We start from the raw sequence: 6,422 nt of genomic DNA, 5'->3' as shown, positions 1-6,422 counted from the left end.
CAAGATTCAACATAACCGGATTCTTTTCTAAAATTGCACTTGTGAAAGAATTTCACTGAGAGCCTTTTGTTATGACCCCTCCCTTACTTCTTCCTCAGGAAATTTGTGACATATTCAAAGTTAGAAAGTTATGTGGGCACACAAACATTTTTTAGAATCTGTACGAGTCTCTGTTATGGAAGCTGATTTTGTGTTGTTGTTTTTTTATTAAAGAATTCCATTCAATCACTCTATGAATTAGTTACATTTAAGGTTGTCCTTATGGTTTTCTGTGTGAGAGACATTTAGTATGCACTATTGCTAAGGTCCCTGGAACTATAAAGGTAGATACAGGGCATCCTCCTTTCCCACAAAGTAAGTATTTTTAGGGTTTTTTTTTTGGTTTTTTTTACTGTTTTTTTTTTCAGATAGAGACAAACATTATACAAGCTGGGGAAGAGCAGAAAGAGAGGGAGACACAGAATCCAAAGCAGGCTCCAGGCTCTGAGCTGTCAGCACAGAGCCTGACACGGGGCTCAAACTCACAGGCTGTGAGCTCACAACCTGAGCCAAAGTTGGACGGTAAACTGACTGAGCCACCCAAGCATCCCCACAAAGTAAGCTTTTTAAGGTGAAAAACCATGCAGGATTATTTTAAGTGAGAAAGAACAAGAGATCTATCACCTTCTTCATTGGAAGAGAGCTTACTCCTAGCATAGCTCTCATTGAGTAACATACTGGGGGAAAAAATCCTTTTACTAGCATCTTTACTCAAGTTAAACAAAATCCTTTGTTTAAATCAAAGCAAATAAAAGTTGCTGATTGATGCTAAGTGAAGAGTTGCTAGGCTGATTCTTCTTAGAGGAGGACATCTAAGTACCCAAATCATAAAGCGAGCACAGAGATTAGGCTTTTAGGAAAAATGAGTCCTCTGGTTTATTTCCTTTTACTGAAGTCAAGACTTTCTACCCCAGATCAGATGTTTACACACATCTAAAAAGGAGATGGTATATAATTATGCCAAGCAAAGCTCAGCAGCTCTAAAAAGCTGAGACAAACCCAGGTCAAATACCACACAGGTAGCTCCTGCCATTCTGGCCAGTAATTTTCCTTTAGGTTCAACCTATAAACATTGGAAATTGTCTTTGTAATTTAAAGATAAGTACTGTAAATAAGCATGAATCAGGAAGTTAAGTGAAGAGTCTGGAGTAATGCTGGAGTAATCTTTTTCCTAGGATACCTCAAGGAAGAAGAATGTCCTTTAATAAAATGAGGAGAGATAAAAGCATAGTCAATGCAGATCTTTTCTGTACTTCATGAGCTTTAACACAATAAAAATAGGTCTGGAGCTAAAGGTAGCCCATTCATGTAAATGCAGTAATTTCAAAAGAGAAAATATACACCTGCCTGCAGGGACTGACACTGTCACCATGTTCCCACCCCCTCCACCATTTGAGTTTGTGTGAAGAAGACTTTTTTGGGGAAATAAAGGCCAAATGCAAACACTCATGGTGTCACCAGCTACAAGATGGGGAATATTAAGAAGCTCAAATATTAACCAATAGCAGAAAGAGATTCAGCTAGCTGAACATATCAGCCTCTGAATTACTGGTTCAAACTCATTGGAATTTTAATAAAATTCTATGCCTGAAAATCTTCAAGTAGGTGATGCATTGGGAAGCACAATTTAATGTAGAAAGCCATTCCAAGTTTACATACCCCTAAGTTACGAATTAAACTATTCTTATTCTAGGTTTTTTACAGTAGGCAGAATCAATATGAATGGTAACATGTATTATTTTAATAGTCTTTTTTTATAGAGAATTGATTTATTTTCCAAATCAAAGATTCTCAAACTATAATGTTATATTTATCTGCAGATACTGTTAAGAAAAATTCCCATCTATACATAAAGCCTTTTATGGATTGAAGCCCAGAAACATGCATTTTTAGAAATGAACAGGTGATTTTTATGTAGGCAGTGGGAAGCTCACACTTTGAGAAACACTATGTTCTATGTGTTCTCTGTACCACATCAGTGACCCCTAACTGGAGATCTACCAGCTTCTTCTAGCTAGCACCATTAAAGTTTTCATAGCGCCCAGAAAGCAGTTTCTTGCTAATACATTTTGGCCAGAATATGTCACAGGTTATGCCAGAGAAGTGAACAGTATTTGACCATAGGGACCAAAAACAATTTGAAAATTAAAAGATTTAAGAGGTTTGCTTAATACTATCTATCCTACTGAATGTGTCATCCAAACATGTCAAATACTAACATGTCAAAGGAAGGCTGGCAACAAAATCACTGAATTACTGCCAGACAAGGTCCAAGTCTTGTTCACTCATTACTTCAAGCCATTGCTTTTAAATATTCAAGAAGTTAGTTGATAGGTTAAATGACACTAACCACCCACACGAACAATCTACCTCTGTTCAACTTCCCTGTTTCTACTAGCTGGCTTCCTTCATGTTCTGCATTGGCTGCTCAATGGCCCTCTACTTGTTACACATTAACCAAACTTCAATGTCCAAATCACTTTCTCCTTAGGCTAGACTCTACCCACACAATTTCCCTGATGTTCAAGGCCACTGCCCACCAAACACCCCATCATGTTACCATGTCTACTGAGCATTCCTAAATCCTACTGATTCTCTGCACATATGACAAAATCAATTTTCTCTAGCCAATTTTCTGTCATTACTACCTGCATAGGCTTGCATCCTTAGGCCAGCAGCCTGGTAAGTGACCCCAGAAGAGAGCTCATCAAGATACCCTTCTAATGAAGGCAAGAAGAACAGGTTTGTTAAACAGACATGAGTACAAAGCAGCAGGCAAGGAGTTCTTCAGGCTGATGTCAGGCAAAGCATTTCAGGATAATTGGCTACCCTGGGTTATCAAGTATAAGGCTATCCATGATAACCCAGAGGTGCAAAAAGAAGTCCATCAGTGGGCAAGCCCGGTGAATGGTTTTAAATGCCAAGATTAATAAGAACAACTTATCTTGGGGTGCCCAGTGGCTCAGTCGGTTAAGCATTTGACTCTTGGTTTCAGCTCAGGTCATGATCTCATGGTTTGTGAGGTCAAGCCCCACATTGGGCTCCATGCTGACAGTGTGGAGCCTGTTTGGGATTCTCTATCTCTCTCTCTCTCTCTGCCCCTCCCCTGCTTGCTCTCTCAAAATAATAAACTTAAAAAAATTTTTAATAAAAAAAATCATCTCATAAAATATTGGAAATAGCTCTCAGGTATTAATTACTATTGTTGAAAACTCCATCCTTTCTACCACTGATCTAATCTATCCCCATGCTTTCGTTAAAATTTTATCTCAATATTAGCCATACAAAAAATCTTTTTACAAAAAGACAATAAGGTGAAGTTGAGGTGTCTCAACCTGTTCTTTAAAACACTAATGAAACAAATCAAGAGCAAGAAATTGAAAATTACTGGTGTATTTCCTTAAACAGTTCTTGGGGCCCCTGGGTGGCGTAGTTGGTTAAGTGACCAACTTCGGGTCAGATCAGTAGCTCACAGTTTGTGAGTTCAAGCCCTGCATTGGGCTCTGTGCTAACACCTCAGAACCTGGAGCCTGCTTCAGATTCTGTCTCCCTCTCTCTTTGCCCCTCCCCTCTAACACTCTGTATCTCTCAACAAAAAACATTAAAAAAAAAAAGTTCTTATCCATTTGAAAGCACACATGTTATTCATTGCTCTTCTGCTCCTTTGGCTAGTCCAGCCACTCATTTAAAATAGAGCTCATTTGGGGCGCCTGGGTGGCGCAGTCGGTTAAGCGTCCGACTTCAGCCAGGTCACGATCTCGCGGTCGGACGATCTCGCGGTCCGGGAGTTCGAGCCCCGCGTCAGGCTCTGGGCTGATGGCTCAGAGCCTGGAGCCTGTTTCCGATTCTGTGTCTCCCTCTCTCTCTGCCCCTCCCCCGTTCATGCTCTGTCTCTCTCTGTCCCAAAAATAAATAAACGTTAAAGAAAAAAAAAATAGAGCTCATTTATTGCATGGATTCAAATGCCCGTTTTCTAATCACATTTCCCAAAACTTATCTATTTACAACAAAGAGTTCATAGAAAGAACTGAGCTGGTCTGAAATAAGCACTTGTTCCCTCTTCCAACGCTGAACGATTCCATATGAAATTTACTATACTTTTTCCCACAAACTTTTACCATCAGCTTGTTCTAATTTAAGGTTGTTATGTCTTCTCAATTGCTCATTATGCCAATTGAGTAAGTGATCACTGGGTATTAATCAGAATTCTCTTTGTGAAGATTTAACCTATAGCTTAAGTATGATGGTCTATCTATTCAAGTCTCAAGGACACAGATAATGTTAGCTTCAAGATCAGTTGCATCTGAAGACTCAAAGACCATTAGGGCTTCCCATCTCCCCTCAGCTTCTCTATGCCCTAGTCTCCTCTCCTCAGACAGCATGGTGGCTTACCGCTCTGAGGTCACATTCTAAGAATTCACGGTCTAAGGGGAAGGAAGATACAGATTTAATATTGGAACAATTGGAACAGGGCTGACCAATTCCTGAAAGAAAGGAAGATGGCACTACTGGAAGGGTGGGATGTGGAAGAGAAACAAGCTGGGCAGAGTCACTGTCCCTATAACCATTAGCTAAGATATGGCCTTTGTCTTGAATCAGGTGAGATTAACTGACCAATTGGCATGAATCTTCCTACAATCTTGCCAAAGCTGATACACATGTAAAAAGTATTAAAATATGAAAATCTGAATGTATTTGTATACATTTCTTACTTTTAATGAGCACAATTATTGCACATTTAAAATTATTTATTTCTCCCAACATAGAGTTTCTTCACAATACTTTAACGGTCATCTTACATTCAGACACCTTCATAGAAAAATGCAGAGCGTTAAGCCCTTGCTGTATTTAAAAAACAAAAACAAAAACTCTCCTAAACAATTTGTCCCTAATGTTCTTTGCTTTTTCTTAGATATTAGAAAAAGCCACAGTTTGACATTCTAAACATTTTGAAATTATGTAGTTTATGTCCTCATTTCCCGAGTTCTAAGAAGCACCCACATTTTTCTGTCCATTGACTGGCAGGGAAAAAAAGAAAGGTGATGGCCAGGTACAGAAGGTAGATGTTTTTAAATATTTCTCATTAGTAGACTCACTCAGAGAACTTATAAAGCCAACATCCATCTCCCTCACCACTCGAATGTGGCTTCCAATAGGCTCCTAGTACTTCACACTCTCAAATTGTTTCCTTCAACTCATTGCTTCTCCATAGTTGCTTAATGATCAGTTATCATAGACTTTCTTTAACCACCATCTTTAACTCATCAACTTTACATGATGTACTGAAAGGTGTTATAGGGATACTTGGGTTGCTAAGTTGGTTAAGCATCCGACTCTTGATTTCGGCTCAGGTCATGATCTTACGGTTCGTGGGTTCAAGCCCCACATTTGGGCTCCATGTTGACAGTGCAGAGCCTGCTTGGAATTCTCTCTCCCTCTCTCTCTCTCTCTCTCTCTGTCCCTTCCCTGCTCTCTTCATCTCTCTCTCTGAAAATAAACATTTTTTTAAAAAAAATAAAGGTCTTATAATAAAAAACAGCTATATAATGAACGTGATAATTATTTTTTAAACCAAAATTATAGGGAATAAAATATACTCATATGTCGGTGATTATTCAGCTCCTTTCTGCACAAGTCATGTTTTTATCAGGAAAATGTATACTCCAGTGGATTGATGTACCTGTAGTTATTTGATAAAAGGTCCAACTTTTCTATAAAAGTACTTCTCCTAAGTGGATCCATCACTTTCTCTCTGCTAGGTCTGGATTACAGAGGGAGGAAAAAAACCAATTTCTAGAATCTGTCACAGAAAGCCCATCTATAAAGCTTCTGTTCCAGAGGAGCCCTCAGGGATATTAGTGCCTGGTCTCTAAAATCTGTTGCAAGCATTTGAGCAACTGGTATCATTTGCGTTAGGTGAAGAAGGTCTTTTTAAACCTTTCTCTAACTGTACTGATACGTACTTAAAACTGTAGATTTTTTTCTAACAAATGTCACTTTGTGTACACTGCATTTCCATCCCATAACAGTTGCAGAACAAATGCTCAAGGTTTTAAATGCATAAAACTAAGCTTGCTAATGACAGTCCAAAGACACGAAAGACACACAAAAGCATCGCATTCAACTTCATCATGCAAATACTCAAAGACCTTCATAGAGAATTCTTGAGAGTCAAACAAATCTGTGGCATTGATTTTGTGCAGTAAAAAGCAGTCTTTGATCTTACATGCAAAAATTCTCCAAGGAATATAACTTTGTTATCACATCTATAAAATAAGAATCTGTGGGTAAATCACACAGCCACTCAAATATTCTTTGGTTCTTTATTTCGTTATGTACTATTTTTTATCCCTGATTTTTCAACTTGTTGGAAACTAGCTATT

This window comes from Prionailurus bengalensis, chromosome B3 (assembly GCF_016509475.1).
Source record: "Prionailurus bengalensis isolate Pbe53 chromosome B3, Fcat_Pben_1.1_paternal_pri, whole genome shotgun sequence".
Classification (NCBI taxonomy): domain Eukaryota; kingdom Metazoa; phylum Chordata; class Mammalia; order Carnivora; family Felidae; genus Prionailurus; species Prionailurus bengalensis.
Note: the sequence above shows the minus strand (reverse complement) of the source record.